General features: G+C 33.3%; 1 pseudogene; it reads right to left on the reverse strand.

The window, feature by feature from the left end:
* Positions 1–4,383: 4,383 nt before the first annotated feature.
* Positions 4,384–4,709, reverse strand: LOC141489706 (large ribosomal subunit protein eL33 pseudogene; annotated as a pseudogene).
* Positions 4,710–17,247: the final 12,538 nt, after the last annotated feature.

The raw sequence follows: 17,247 nt of genomic DNA on the forward strand, positions 1-17,247 counted from the left end.
ATCTACCATGTAAGCTTTCCTTACAAAACTTCCTATTCTAGAGATCTAAAAGGTCCAAGCGCCATGTAGACAGGGCATTTCAGACATGGTGAATGCCTGGATACTACTTACTTATCAGATATATTTTCCAAATGAAGGTAACATGAGCCACATAGAGTCACATCCAATGAAGCTAAATGCCAGAATATCCTTGTTGAATTTTTTGTTGTGTTAGAGCAAAGCAAACCTTCTCTTTTGTTCATTGATTTTCAAGACCCTCACTTTAAACCAACATCTAAACTGAATTAAGAAAGTGTTGCTTTCTTTAAGGACATGCCAAAATTACATATATAATCATATCAGCCTAGAGGTGAAAGAAACTTGAGAGTTCTTCTAATCCAACCTCTTACTAAGGGCTCAAATGTTTTCTGTATAATTTTCTATTCTGAATCAAATAGTTTTAATTGCTAGCATTTTTGGATCACTTTAAAGTTTGTAAAACTTGCTAAAATATTATTTTATCTTCAAAACTATTCTGAGAAGTAAGCTATTATTTTCCCCATTTTATAGATTAGGAAGCTGAGAATCACTGTATTTAAGTAGTTTGCCCAGGGTCATAGAACTACTAAGGGTCAGAGGTCAGATTTGAACTTAGATCTTCTTGACTTTACTTTCAGCACTCTATCCACTTCACTCTTAGAAATTATCATGATCAAAACATTTAATTTTAATAGGTGAGGTAACAAGACCTCCTTGATGACCTTCTGAAAAAGGCAGGTGTCATACATAGTATCTAAAATGCAACTATATAACTATATGTCAAAACAATGTGAGTTCAAGTCCAATTTCTAAAATAAATTGCTTGAGGGGGAGGCTAGGTGGCATAGTGGATAGAGCACCGGCCTTGGAATCAGGAGTACCTGGGTTCAAATCCAACCTCAGACCCTTAATAATTACCTAGCCGAGTGGCCTTGGGCAAGCCACTTAACCCCATTGCTTTGAAAAATGTAAAAAAAATTGCTTGTGCTTTTGTCAAGTTTCTAGGCATCAGTGACTGCTAAAAAGAGCTAGACTCAGTAAGCCTATAAACCCATACTTGAGATAGAATGCTTATACTCCATAGTGACTATTCATTCCCCACACTTTTGTTTCTCTTTCAAGGTCATAACCTTCAACTTGAAGAAAAAAGGAAAATACAACCTATATCACCAAATCCTTTCTTTTCATCAAGACTTTAATGTCCCTGGAGATATGTCATATGTGCGTTCTGATTTCATCATTTATTTCTATGTGAATCAACAGAGATGAGTCTCGCTTGAATACAAATGTCAGAAAAAGAGCATACCTCTAAATTATCTGTCAGAATGACATAGGACCTGCTCCATTCCTTCAAATCAGGGTTAGCAACTGCCATGACATTTCTTTTCTTTTCTTTCTTTCTTTCTTTCTTTCTTTCTTTCTTTCTTTCTTTCTTTCTTTCTTTCTTTCTTTCTTTATTTATTTTTTTAGGTTTTTGCAAGGCAAATGGGGTTAAGTGTCTTGCCCAAGGCCACACGGCTAGGTAATTATTAAGGGTCTGAGACCGGATTTGAACCCAGGTACTCCTGACACCAGGGCCAGTGCTTTATCCACTACTGCCACCCAGTCTCCCCCATTTCTTTTCTTCTTGAGCAATTCCTCCACCTACTAGTTCCTTTGTATGCTTATTTTTCTGCAAGATATGGAACATAGCTACAGAAGATCAAGAATCATTCTCCATAAGAAAAACCTCATGCCTGCTGTATAGCTTCAGTCAGGCAGACTTCCTTCTTTTTATTATCTACAATGTTTGTCTTCCAATTGTCTCTAGGCATTGATGTTATTTTTTTTTTTTTTTTACCCTTGGAATCTTTTACTTTCTGGCTTTCTTCCTGGAAGTAGTTTTGAATTTGAAAAAAAGGTTTTTGCTGGTTTAGCAGGGATTGTGATTCATGCTTTTTTTGAACAGGATAGTTATCATTTATATGATTTATATTTCCTATCCTCCATTACCAAGTCAGGTCTAATTTCCAGTCACCTCTGGATTTTGGTGAAGTTTGAATAAAAGAGATAATTTTGGCTTTCTTAGAATCAGAACTCCTCATAAATGGAATTGCTGCCTTCTAAAATGGTAAATTTCCCATTAATAAAAATGTTTGAACTGATATTTAGATTGTCTGGAATATTGTAGGAATGGACATTTTCTTAGGGTGAAAGGTCTGAGTGCTACAGCTTTTTAGGACCTTGCCAACTCATTGATTAGAATCTAGAGAAGACAGATAATGTCTTCTTTCTCTTTTACCTTCTCCAACAGGAGGACAAGACTATATTAGCAGTACATAAAATCAGTTATAACTTCATTCTGGAAGGCAAATACTAAAATCCTACACAGGTGATTACATTAATTTTCTTAGTGTACATAATTATTGGGTCTCAAGAAAAAGTTTAATTTTTAATTAAACCTGGAATTTCATTAGCATAAAGAACTTCCAATGAGGAAGAGATATGAATTAAAATCAGAACTTGTTTTAAAACTTGAATTTTAATGAGTTACCTGGTGCACTGAAAAGATATGATTTGTCCAGCATAAGGCATATTATATTCCAGAGGTGACACTTGAACTCAGTTTTCTTGCAGTTATCAATAAGTGTGTCGAACTAGGGCAGACAAAAATATGATTTGAGAGATCAAGTAATCAAAGTCTAAAGGCAATGAAACTTGGAAAGGTACATGAAGCCATAGTATTAAGAGCAGAAATGAATTATCTTTTGAGAGAGCTTCAAGTGAACAATGAATCTTATTTCTAATGTAGTTAACTTTATTTTTTTAATGGACTGATGCCTTTGATTATACAATAATCAATTCCCATTTCTCCACTGTTCTATAACAAAGTAAAGTAGTTACACAAAATAAACTCAGCAATTGTCTGAGAGGGTATACAGCATCCAATACCCATGGAAGCCTACTATTCTCCTAAGAAAAGGAAAATGTGTCTTTATCATCTGTCCTTTGGAATTAAAACTAATAATTATATTTAATAGAAATTAAGATGATGTTCATTATAGTTTTCTTATAGTTTCATTAACATTTACTTTATTTTAGTCATTGTACATCAAAATCTTCTCTGTTCATACAAATTTCCCATGTTTCTCTGAATTCCCATTTTACTTCAAGTTATTCCTCTGAAATCTCTGACATTTTTACAGTTTTGCTCAGTAATATGATAGTAGGATCATTGGAACAGAATTCATTTTGTAACTTTTCTCAACTATTTTCTAACTTTAATTCAAAATATGAAGTCATAACCCTTATTAATAATGTTTATCTTGCCACATCTCTCCCACACTGACTATTCATAACTTTTAAAATCTTTGATAAATGTTGAGACATTTTTACTTAGCAGAACAAGTTGTCTCTCCCCTCTTGGTCTCTTACAGTACCTTTGCCTCAGTAAACCTGTGCTATTTAATATTATTGACAATATGCAACTCATTACAACTCTAATGTGCTGTGGATTACTAATACACATAGAATCTTTTTTATATCAAATATTTCTTTCTATATGAACAACCCAGCAAGTATTATCTCTACCTCTGCTTCTATATGTTTTTCCTCTATCCCTCTATCCCTCTCTTTCCTTTCAATTTAGCTATATCTGGCACTATCAATATAGATAAAGATAAATAAGACTAAAACATGTTGAGTTACAATATTGCAATATGGAAAAACTGCCATAAGAATACTCCAGGAATGCTGGAGACTAGACTATTATTTACATGTTAGAAATTCTGCTTGCTCCTTCCTGATACTTACATATACATTGATTTCTGGAAATAAAAGGTGTGAACAAATTCTAGTCAGTGAAACAAGGACCCAAAGCTCCTGTGGCACATTGCCTTAGTGAATAATCACCATATTCACATTATAAAATGCATATTTCTCTAATACCATTTCTCAAAACCTCTGAATCTCTGAATCTGAATTATGGAAAACTTTCTTTTAAAATTATTTTAAGGGTTTGATATTAATATTTCCTCTGGTATTCATTTTTCTCAGAATTCAAATGTTTCCTATAAAATGCAAGAGGAAATACATAAATGTGTTTGTCAAAAGACTTTACCTGACATTTACTTTAGCATTATATTCCATATTTACCATATTTAATATGGACTAATTATCTTTCATCTATGGACCCTTCAAAAAGCAAGTTTCATATATGAACTTATAAGCTTCAGTGATTGCTATATGATTCTCTATTTTTAGAGATTGGTGAATATATATTTTTTAAAAACTGCCAACAAATAGATCTTGAATGGGAAAAAGGAATTCAAATCAAAATATACATTTGAAAAAAATATGTAATTTTATTTAATCAGTTTTCATATTCTAGATCCCTGAGGAATAGAGCATCACTAAGATCCTGTGTCCTTAGCATGAAGATTGCTTCTGAATTTGGCTTGAACCATTCCACTATTTCCATGACCCCAAGTAACTTTTTGCCAGATAACTCTTGTTCTGTTGGGTTTCCCACCAGAAGTCACTGTGTTGTTTTTCACTTTGTATACCTAAGCACATCTCTTGTCCAAATAGAATTCAGTTTCATCCGAGGCATAAACTTCTTCAGTTTTCAGAAGAGCTGTGTGTTCTCCCTGACTTTGTAGGCCTCTCTTGTAGCCAGTAAAAATGGCCTTGGACCACAGCATTACAGACATTTTTCTGTTTTAGAAGTCCTGTTTCCAGTAGGCCTTCCCAGCTCTAAGATGTAGGAAAGAGTGATTGCTATATTATTTTGATACTTTGCTTATTATTTTAAATATTTGAATAACTGTAGCTTTTTTCCTTTTGTTCTTTCCAGTCATATCTATAATCTATGTTGCTTCTGTTAAAGTACTCTGTTGCAGCAAAACAACTATTTTCTGTCCTCTAAATGTACCATGGGCTTTCCTACATCTTGTTTTTGTTTCTTCTCCTCCCTGGACCTGCAGTTTCTTTAGTCCTCTAAGTCATCCTCCAATTCAAATGTCAACCCTAAGCTTTTCCCAAAAGAACTTTAAATAAAGTCTCCAAACAAATCCTAAAGTGATAGAAGCCACAAAAAATCAGAGTAAAATAACTTTTCAACTCAAGATACCTTGGAGAAAATTCAGGAAAGATTTGCCTCATTTCAGCAAAAGGGGAATGAAGCCCAGCCTAGCAGCCTTGTAAGACAGTAAGAGACTCTTAGCAACAGTGCACCTCAAGTTCCAGTCCAGCAGGTCATCAGTACAGCAGGCCAGTAGTTAGAGTCCCAACACCAGCTTGGAAAGAAAATTTTGAGACTGGAAACCACCCACCCAACATAGGGAACAAACCATGAGCACTTGAGATATCAGAGCAGAAAGTTAGGAAGCAGAACTTTGGCCCCCAGAACAAAAAAAATTGTGATAATTTCCCTTTTTCCCAGGGAGCAAAACTAAACTACCAAAAAAGAGCAAAAAAGAATACTGACCATAGAAAAGTATGATTCTGATAAGGAATATTAAAAACATCATCTCAAAAGAGGAAAGCAGTGACAAAATTCCTTTATGTGAAGCATCAAAGAGTATTGTGACTTGGTCTCAAATTCAAAAAAAAAAAACAGGGAAGAGAAGATGAAGAAAAACTGAGGAAAAAATTGAGAGGACAGAACCCATAAAAATCCAAAGTGAAAAAAGTTCTGAAGTCTAGATGTCATGTAGAAACTTCAGAAAAGGTCTGTATTATATGGATAAAAGGAAAGTAAAACCCAGCATAGGTGGGAGATTTGGGAAACCAGCAGGAGTCTCTAAGTCTCGAGGCAATCCAGTTGCTGTCTCAGCAAGCCAGTGGTATAGTAGGCCAATTGTGAGGGTTCTAAGCACAATTCAAAAGAAAAGCTTCAAGGCCCAGCAATGCTGGGGCAACAGACCTTATTTAAGGAACAAACTTCTAGCATCTGAAACATCATAGGCAACAACATAGGCAAGCAGTCAGGGACCAGAACCAAACCCTAGCACAAAAAGTTTGGGACTCAGCTGCTTTTGTCTCAGGAGCAGGAAAAAAAAAGGTACACCATAAATAGCTATTACTTTGAGAGGGACAATAAAAATGCCATTTTAGAAGAGGAAAACAGTGACAAAATGCCCACATGTGAAACCTCAAAGGGGTTGATGAATTGGTCCCAAATCCAAAAAGATATCTTGGAAGAGCTCAAAATGGATTTTAAAGACCAGTGAAGAAAGGAAAAAGAATGGAGAAAAGAAATGAGAGTCATACAGAAGAATTTTGAAAAATAGACTGAAGTAAACAATGTCATTAAAAGTAAAATTTACCAAAAGGAAAAAGAGCTTGACTCCTTTCAGAGTAATAATGGAAAAGGAATAATATGATTTATCAAAATGTAAAATTAGCCAAATGGAAAAGAAAACCTAAAAACTAATTGAAAAAAACCAAATCCTAAAAATTAGAATTGGACAAATGGAAAGATATGACTCTATGGGAAATCAAGATTCCATCAAACAAAACCAAAAGACCGAAACAATAGAAGAAAATGTAAAACACTTTTTAGAGAAAATGATATACGTGGAAAATAGAACCAGGAGAGATAATTTATGAATTATGATCCTAACTGAAAGCAATGATTGGAAAAGGAGACCGATCAGTACTGTGTGGGAAATTTTCATGGAAAACTGCTCTAATATCCTAGATCAAAAAGATCAAATAGTCCTTGAATGAATAGACCAATCACCTTCAGAAAGAGATCTCAAAATTAAAAAAAAATCCAAGGAATATTGTAGTCAAATTTCAGAATTCTCAGTTAAAGAAGAAAATACTGCAAGCAGCCAAGAAAAAAAATTAAGGGAGCCAAAGTCAGGATTATACAGGATTTATCTACATTAAAGGATAAGAATGCCTGGAATATGTTATTCTGGAGGGCAAAGGAGCTTGGATTGCAACCAAGAATCAACTACCCTGCAAAATCCAGCATATTCTTTCAGGGGAAAAAATGAATTTTCAATAGAATAGAGGACTTTCAACTTACCTGTTTAAAAAACAAACAGAATTGAACAGAACATTTGAAATTCGAATATAAAGACACAAGAGATGAATAAAAAGCTAAGCAAAAAAATGCTAGACAATAAAACTAAGGAAAAAATATTAGTCAATAAGACTAAAAGGGAAAACAATACCTGTATTTCTTAGAAATTGTATTTATATTAGAACAGTTGAATGGAGCATAATTAGACAGGGGTGTGAATATTTCTACTGGGACAACTGAAGGAATGCTACTTGGACAGAGGGTATGGCTATAAATTGATCAAGAAGTGATAGTATCATAGATCATGAAGGCTGGGACTGCTGGAGGGAGTGTACTTGGACAGAGGGTGTGAGAATGAATTAGGAAATGATGATGTTTATTGCTTTTGAGAATTACACTTCTATCAGGATAGGTGAAAGGAGGATACTTTGACAGAAAGTGTGTAAGTACAAGACTGGCATAAAACAATTAATAAAAATAAAAATAAAATAAAGGTATTAAAAGGAATACACTGGGAAAACAAGGTGGAAGCATCAGAGGATAATGAGTACCACTTGAGGAAGCATAAAGGCCCTATTATAGTTGAGAGAAAGTAGGGAGAATGTAAATACTGAGTAAATCTTACTCTCAACAGATTTGGCTCAAAGATTGAATGTCATGTCTTTGATTTTTAGAAATTTGTCCTACCTTATAGGAAAGTAAGAGGGAACAAGGGAAAAGGCTATGTGAGGCAGGTAGTAATCAAAAGTACATTGGTGAGGAGGAATAAGGGGAAAAGAGAAAGACAGATATAAAGAAAGGAAGACAGAATGGAGGGAAAGAAAAATTTTTGCATAAATAAAACCATTGAAACCAAGATTAGAAGGCATATAGAAAGTTGAAAAACAATTTTCATACCTAGTGCTGTTTTAAGAAATGAGTGGATGGACTTTGGAAAAGCCTAGAAAGACTTGCATGAAATGATGCTGAGCAAAATGACTAGAATCAGGACAACTTTGTACACATTAACAGAAACCTTGTGAGATGATCAACTATGATGACACAGCTCTTCTCAGCAGTTCAATAATCAAGTGAAACCCTGGAAAATGTCATCCACATCTAGGAAAATCTATGGTATCTGAACACAGAGCAAATCATACTATGTTTACTTTTAAAAACTTCTTTTATATTGCTTCTTTCTCTCTCATCTTATTTGTATCCTTTAATTATAATTCCTCTTTAAATACATGACTAATATGAAAATATGTTAAACATAATTATACATGCATAATCCATATTAGATTGTTTGATGCCATTGGATGGGGGAAGGAGAGAAAAGGTGGTAGAAAAATATGGGACTCAAAAGCTTGCAAAAAGATGAATGTTGAAAATTATCTTTGCATATAATTGGGAAAAAAGAAAGGAGTAAAAAAAAGAAATGAAATGAGAGTCATACAGGAGAATTATGAAAAATTGAAGTAAACAATAGCTTTAAAAGTAAAATTAGCTAAATGGAAAAAAGATAACTTCTTTAAAAGTAAATGTGATCAACTGGAAAAGGAAAACAGATCATCCAAAAGTAAAATTCATCCAACTGGAAAATAAAACACAAAAACTAACTGAAGAAAACAAAACTCTATAAATTAGAATTGGACAAAGGAAAATCATAACTCTGTGAGACACCAAGATTCCATCAAACAAAAAGAAAAGGCTGAAAAAATAGAAGAAAATGTAAATTACCTATTGGGAAAATGACAGACATGAAACATCGATCCAGGAAAGAGAATTTATGAATTATTGATCTACCTCAAAGCAATGATTAGAAAAGGAACCTGAACAATATCATACAGGAAATTATCATGAAAAACTGCCCTAATATCCTAGAGCAAGAAGATAAAATAGTCTTTGAAAGAATACATCAACTAGAAAGAGATCCCAAAAATAAAAAAAAAATCAAGGAATAACTAAATTTTAGAATTCTCACTTAAAGTAGAAAATGTTGTAACCAGTTAGAAAGAAGCAATTTAAATACAAGGGAGCCACAGTCGGGATTACACAGGATTTATAAGCTTCAATATAAAGTATTCAAAGTTCCTGATATTCCAGAGGGCAAAGGAATTTGAATTACAAGCAAGAATCAACTACCTGAAAAATTCAGCATATTCTTACAGAGGACAAGATAGATTTTCAACAAAATAGAGGACTTTCAAACTTACTTGATGAAAAGACCAGAAGTGAACAGAAAAATTAATCTTCAAATACAAGACTCAAGAAATGTACAAAAAAGGTAAATGAAAGGAACAATAATGTTAGACAATAAGATGAAACAGTCTCTAACCCTATACAGGAAGATGATACTTGTAACTATTGAGAATTGTATTTCTTTTAGGACAGTTGAAAGCAGCATACTTAGACAGTGAATGTGGATATAATTTGATTATGATATGATGATACTTTTAGCTCTTGAGGATTGTATTTCCACAATTAGAGGGATTTTATTTGGGTATAAATTGATTATGCTATGATGATGCTTATAGCTCTTTAGAATAATATTTCTAATGGGACAGCAGAGTAGATTACACTTGGACAGAATGGGTATGAAGTGATTATGATATGATGAAATATAAAACCCTTCAGAATTTCACTTCTATCAGAACATTTAAAAGGAGTATACTTTGATAGAGAGTGAGGGTACAAGATAGGTATATAACAAATTAAGATATTAAAAAAGGATTATAATAGAAGAAAGAGGAAGCATTATATGATAATACCACATGAAAATGCACAAAACAGCTATTATTCTTGAAGGAAAGAAGGGAAGGAGTTAGCAACACATTTGACTCAAATAGGGAATAGCATACATTCCCAGTTCGCTTTTGAAATTTACCCTACACTTCAGGGAAATAGGAGGGGAAAGGAGAAAAGAAAGGGAAAGGAGGGTCTGATAAAAAGGAAGGGGAAAGTAAAAGTTAAAGTTAAAAAAGTAAAGGGGGGAAAAAGAGGAAAAAAGATAATGGGGCTAATAGAAGGGAGGGCAGAGTGATGGAGGTAACAGTCAGAAGAAAAACACTGGTGAGGAGGGATAAGAGGAAAAGAGAAAAAAGTAGGAACAGGGGATCAATAAGATGGAGGGAATCACAGTTACTAACATAACCATGAATGTGAATGGAATGATGATTATATATAAACTGTCCATATTAACAGAAGAGGAAATTAAATATTTAAATAGCTCCATTATAGAAAAAGAAATTGAACAAGCCATCAATGAACTCCCAAAGGAGAAAATCTTCAGGACCAGATGGATTTACAAGTAAATCCTATCAAATGTTTAAAAAACAATTAATTCTAATTCTATATAAATTAAATGAAAAAAAAGATGAAGATTTGAGTCCTTCCAAATTCCTTTTATGACACCAACATGGTGATGATACCTAAACCTGGTAAAGTCAAAACAAACCAAGAAAATTATAGACCAATCTCCCTAATAATGGCTATTGATGTAAAAATTTAAATAAAATATTAGTAAGGAGATCACAGTTAGTTATCATTAGGATAAGACACTATGATCAGGTACGATTTATGCCAGATATACAGGGATGGCTCAACATTAGGAAAACAAGCAGCATAACTGATCATATCAATAACAAAACTAACAGAAATCATGTGATTTTTCTAAAAGGATGCTGAAAAAGCTTTTGACAAAATACAGCACGTATTCCTACCCAAAACAGTAGAGTACATAGGATTAATCGGGGTTTTCCTTAACAAGATAAACAGTATCTATCTAAAACCATAAACAAGCATTATATGCAATGGGGATAGACTAAAAGCATTCCCAATATGAATTCCATTCCTTGTGAAGAAAGGATGCCCATTATCTCCACTATTATTTAATACAGTGTTAGAAATGTTAGCTTTATGGGGCAGCTAGGTAGTAGATAGAGCACTGGCCCTGGAGTCAGGAGGACCTGAGTTCAAATCCAACTTCAGACACTAAAAAATCCCATTGCAGTAAATAAATAAAACTTTTAAAAAGAAATGTTAGCTTTGGCAATAAGACAAAAAAAGCAACTTAAAGAATTAGAATAAGCAATAAGGAAAGAAAACTCTCACTCTATCCAGATGACATTATGGCATTCTTAGAGAAACTAGAAGTTCAGCCAAAAAGCTACTTGAAACAATAACTTTGCAAAGTTGCAGAGTATAAAATAAATTAATACAAATTATCAGCATTTTTCTGTTTTATCAACAAAGCCTAACAGAAAGAGATAGGAGAAATTCCATTTAAGGTAACTGTAGACAACATAAAATACTTGGGAATCTACCTTCCAAGACAAACACAGAAAGCATATGAACCCAATTGCAAAACACTGTTCACATAAATGAAGTCAGATCTTAGCAACTGGGAGAATGTGAAATACTCATGGTTAGGCCAAGCTTATATAATTAAAAATGCTAATGCTACCTAAATTAAATTACTTATTCAGTGCCATACCAATCAAACAACCAAAAAATAATTTCACAAAACTAGAAAAATCTGTAACAAAATTTATCTGGGGCAACAAAATATCAAGGGAATTAATGAAAAACAAATTTGCAAAGAAAGCTGATCTAGCCATATGAGATTTAAAATTATATAATAAAGTAGTAATCATCAAAGCTGTCTGGTACTGGCTAAGGAGTAGTGGATCATTGGAATAGCTTAGGTACAAAAGACTCAGTAGTAACTGACTATAGTAATCAACTGTTGACAAAGCCAAAGATTTCAGTTTTTTGGAAAAGAACTCAGCCTTTGACAAAAATCTGCTGGAAAAACTGGAAAATAGTATGGTAAAACCTGGGTATAGATCAGCATCTCATCCCCATACCAAGATGAGTTTGATAAGGGTACAGAATTTACACATAAAAGCTGATACCATAAGCCAATTAGGAGAATAAGGAATAGTCTATCTGTCATATTCATAACAAGGAGAGGAATTTAAAACCAAGCAAAAGATAGAAAATATTATACATTGAAAAATAGATAATTTTGACTACATTACATTAAATGTTTTACACAAATAAAATCATGCAACCAAAATTAGAAGGAACCCAAAAAGCTAGGAAACAATTTTCACACACACAGTGTTTCTGATAAAAAGTACTTATTTCTAAAATACAGAGACAATTGAATTAAATTCATAAGAATACAATTTATTCCCTAAATGATAGATGGTTCAAAGTTTCACGAACAAGCAGTTTTCAGATGAAGAAATTAGAGCTGTCAATAGTCATATGAAAAATTCTCCAAATCATTATTGATCAGAGAAATGTACATTAAAACACTTTGAGGTGCTATCTCACACCTATCAGATTGGTTAATATGACAGAAAACGAAAATAATCAATGTTCGAGAGGATGTGAGAAAACTGAGACACAAATGCACTGTTGGTGAACTGTTCCAACCATTCTGAAAAGCAATTTAGAATGATTTTCAAAGGTCAATGAAAGTGTAAAAATCCTTTAATCCATCAAAAAAAAGCAACACCACTACTACAATTCCAAAGAGATTATAAAAAAATGGGAAAAGACCCCATGTATAAAAATATTTATAGCAGCTATTTTTGTAGTGACAAAAAATTAAAAACTGAGGGGATGCCCACCAACTGGGGAATGACTGAATAGGTTATGATATATAAATGTGATGGAGTACTATTGTTCTGCAAGAAATAATGAGTGGCTTGACTACAGAAAAGCCTGAACAGACTTACAAGCATGAATTGATGCTGAGGAAAGTGAGCTGAATCAGGAGAACATTGTACACATTAACAGCAATATTGTAAGATACTCATCTACGACCAATGCAACTATCCTCAGCAGTTCAGTTATGAGGACAATCCTGATACTGAGGGAAGATTGGTTCCATCTAAGTGAAAAAATGCATGACCTTCTGGCCTCTCCAGAGCGAGAGTGCAAAAAGAAAAAACCAATTTATTAAAAGGCTGCTATAATACAAAATAGAAACAGCAAAAGGAAGTTAAGAATTCTTTAAAGGTCATGTGAGGTTTGGACGTAATAGTCGAAACAGACAGTATAGCTGATAATTAACTGGCATAGAGAAAGCAAGTGGTATGAAGTAAGGAAATGAGGTAAGAGAGAGTGAGGCACATGCCAGACTCCCCTTAACTGTCTCTCTAGTCAATGGAAGGAATGGTATTTTGGGGAGTGGTCAGCATCTTGTATTGGAGAAGTTGCTGTAGGAGGAGTGACTGTAGAAGTGTTTAAGATATATACCTGATTTAAGGTGATACACCATCATAACTGCATAATTTAGGTGAATTTGTGACCAGGGTCAAACAGTGCAGATTAGAATACAAAAATTGGTTTCCAAATATATATATATATATATATATATATATATATATATATATATATATATATATATATATATATATGCATATATGTATTATTCATGTATATATACTTGTGTATATATAATATTAATAGATTTTATATATATATATATATATGTATAAGATGAAAGATTTAAACATTTTAACAGCATAGAAAAGATTGCAAAATTTTGTTTTCAATTACATTATTTCTCTGTGTCCATAATTCCCTGCAGCACTAAGAGACTTGTTATGGAAAATGCCATCCAGAGGAAAAACTCCAGAGGAAAAAACTATGGAGCCTGAATGCAGAACAAAGCATGCTATGTGCACTTTTTCTAAAACTTCTTTTATGCTTTTCTTTCTTTCTTATGATTTTATTTCCCCCTTAGTTCTAATTCTTCTTTTGTAATGACTAATGTGCAAATATGTTAACATGATAACATATATCAAATTGCTTCCTTGAGGAGGGATCAGGGAGAAGAAAATGGTAGAAAAATATGGAACTCAAAAGTTTGCAAAAAAGATGAATGTTGAAAGCAATCTTTGTATGGGGTTGGAAAAAAGGAAAAAAGAATGTGAAAAAGTTAACCCTAACATGAAATCTTTTATATTTCTAAAGGTTATTAACCATTTATTTATTCCTTTTCACCTGACATAGTATTTTGCTTTGTATTTCTTTAATCTAGTTATTATGTGATATTATATATTATAGCCATTTATCTTTATGTATTAATCTTCTACATCTGTATAAATGTATAAAAACAGAAAACCTATAAACAATCTATATACAGATCTGTGTAGACAAGTAACATCTTTAAATCAACTATCTTCCTCCCCTTCACCTCATAATTACTAGCTCATAGATCAGTCTCTCTGAGATTTTATTTCTTCATCTGTAAATTGAGTATTTTGAATATAGTTGTCCCTTAAAGATAAGGGATAAAAATCTTTCTTCTCACTTCAGAGCAGGGGATGTTAAGTTTCAGCTTCTTTCTATCTGGCAATAGGACAAGTTTAATTGACTGCTGAGTCACGATTTCATGTGTATAACAGCATGAATCCCTTCTGATTTCTCATTCTGACTAACCTCAAGTTTTAAGGATAACTGCTCTGGAACAATGGCATCAAACTCAGACACTGATCTTTGCAACCACAACATACTGACTTTAAAAATCACAAATAATCATTATCTAAGTGGTATTGTATTTTCAGGGCAAGAGTTTTACATCTGCTCCAGAGGACTGGAGATCTGATAGGAGCTATTCCCCCAACCAGACTGTACATCATAAGATCCTAGTCTCCTAGTCAAGTCTTTATTTTTCATGGAACTGTCTCCTGCTTATATCTTTTTGTTGTTGTTGTTATAATCTCAAAAAGTCTCTGACATCTACCTTCCTATCTCCCATTGCCCATGTACACCTTCCTGGGAATCCAAGCAGCAGAGTATCAGATACCAGAACAGTTCCAGCAACAGCTGCATCCCTAGAGCTAGAGACAACAGACCAGAAAGGAAAATCACTCAGAAACCACCAAAAAAAGAGAATTATATTTGACATTGACTAGACTGTATTTAGTGAAAGAGAAATGTAAAATAACTAATGGACAGCTCTAATTCTAGTCTCAAAAAGACTTGCAAATTAACCTCCCAACTGTAATAATTCAAAAAATCATTATAATTTAACATGATTCCTGTTTCTACCTTGACTAACTTTTTTCTTTCTCCTTGACTTGGAGTCAAAAATTGAATTGTTCTTCAGGAATTTGTTATGTGAGTGGCATTGAAACCCTGAAAGCCTAGTTCCTCTATTGAAAAGATAGCCAACTCTAAAGGTAAACTACAAGGGCAGACAAATGACTAGGGAATATCCAATGTCATTAACTTCCTTTATCAGACTAGCCCTAGGTCCTCAGGGATAGACTACTTATCTCTGGAGCTTCCCCACCCAGAGCTGAGCATTCTTAATTGGTGAGAGAGATCAAATTCAGTTAGTTCAATTTGTCTAGTCATTTTTGTCTCCTTTCTAAGTTTTCTTCAAGGAATTTTTGTACCTCTTTTATCATGCTATTTATTCTCTTGTCATAGTTTTATCATGCCAGTCTAATTTCTTTTCCTATTTTTTTCCTCTACCACATTTATTATTTAAGTTTTCCAGAAATTCTTGTTGGACTTGGGTGCAATTAATTTTTGTGTTCCCATAGAGCTTTACTTGTATCTGTTTTTGCATTGCTATATTCTCCTCTGCTACCATATGGTCAAGTTCTGTTTTGATGTTTGTTCATTTTACCAATCTACTTCTTTACTTTGAACATTATGTTGAAATTGGGGTCTGCTCAACTAGGGAAGTAAAGGCATTGTCTCAAGTCTTATTTTTTTGTGTATGTGCAGCTGTTCTCAGAGCTAGTTCTGAGTGTCTGTATCTTTTTTGTGCTTTCAAGTTGGCATGATCTGAAGAAATATATAATTACTGCTCTCCTGGTCTCCTCTCTAGTCTTTACCCTGTTCCCCTGCAATCAAAAATATTAGCACTCTTCTTTGCCCTAGAACTATGACCAGGTTTCTTGTTCTACTGCAGCACAAGAGGAGTGCTCCTCTTGTTCCTGAAATTGGAACCAGGACTCCTGCTTCATTGTGACCAACTAAAAACACTCTTTTCTGTCCTGGGCAATAGAGTTGCCAGACAGAGACAACTGACCAGTCTTCCTTACAATTTCCAAGCTGAGTACTCCTAAAGTTACTGCTACTGCTGTTACTGTCTTAAAGATTTAACTGGGTGGTTGTCTCTAACCTGTCATCTTGGTTTCATGACACAGCTATTAATTTCAAAATAAAAACTTTCTTTCAGGGTCACAAAATATTCTATATGTTTTGTCTTCCACTATTAGAATTCAAGTTTATTGAAGGAAAGGATTATCTCAGTGCCTGACGTGTAATAATCATCCAGCAGTTCCTGTAATAATAATAAGTATAAAATAAACAGGTTTTTATTTATTCATTTGTTAATTGTAAAGGACAAAATGAAATATTACTCTTGCTATTGTAGAAATGGATGTTCACATGGTTCTTGCTTAACACAGATGTCAATTTGCTTCTTGAAGTTAGTTATTTGTCCTATTTATATAATATAATAAGCTTATTATAATTACAATAGTTATAATACTACTTTGTTCATTCATTCATTAATGTTACATTGATATTATTTTATTTTTTTCAATTACTAAGTTCTTTTCCACCAACACAAACAAATCTAAAGAATATAACCTTGGAGGTCTGCAGCTCTGGACTCTGAGTAATAATATGAATAAATTTAGTTGGGATTAAAGCATGGAAGGAGTTATACTAGGGAAATAATTATTGGGCTGTCCTGGACCAAATAGCACTGTGCTCAGTCCTAGTTAGATCACTTCTATATCTTTGTAGTAAGTTCCAAATAAAACATTTTAGAAAAGATACTGAAAAATTGAAGCCCATTCAAAAGAGGGCAACCAAGAAGGAAAAAAAAAAAATCTATGACCTACAAAATGACCCATGACCTACAAAATAATTAAAGCAATTAAGAATGATAAGCCTAAAAAAGAGAAGACTTGGTCATCAAAAAGAAACTGTATTAAAATATTTGAAAGACTGAGATATGAAAGGGCTAGATTTTCTGTTTGGGCTTTGGGAATGGCATTTAGAACAATATTTGGAAATATTAACAAGGTGATTTTCAGCCTGATATTCTTGAGAAAGTTGTCTAAATGGGAGTTCCTCTTTAATAGAAATCTTTAAGTAGATACTGAATAGTCATTTGACAAAATCAAAGATTTCACATTGTGGCTCATGACAATCCCAAATACTCCTAAATTAGATTATCCTGGGTA

The sequence above is a fragment of the Macrotis lagotis genome, chromosome 5, assembly GCF_037893015.1.
Source record: "Macrotis lagotis isolate mMagLag1 chromosome 5, bilby.v1.9.chrom.fasta, whole genome shotgun sequence".
NCBI classification, from domain to species: Eukaryota; Metazoa; Chordata; class Mammalia; order Peramelemorphia; family Peramelidae; genus Macrotis; species Macrotis lagotis.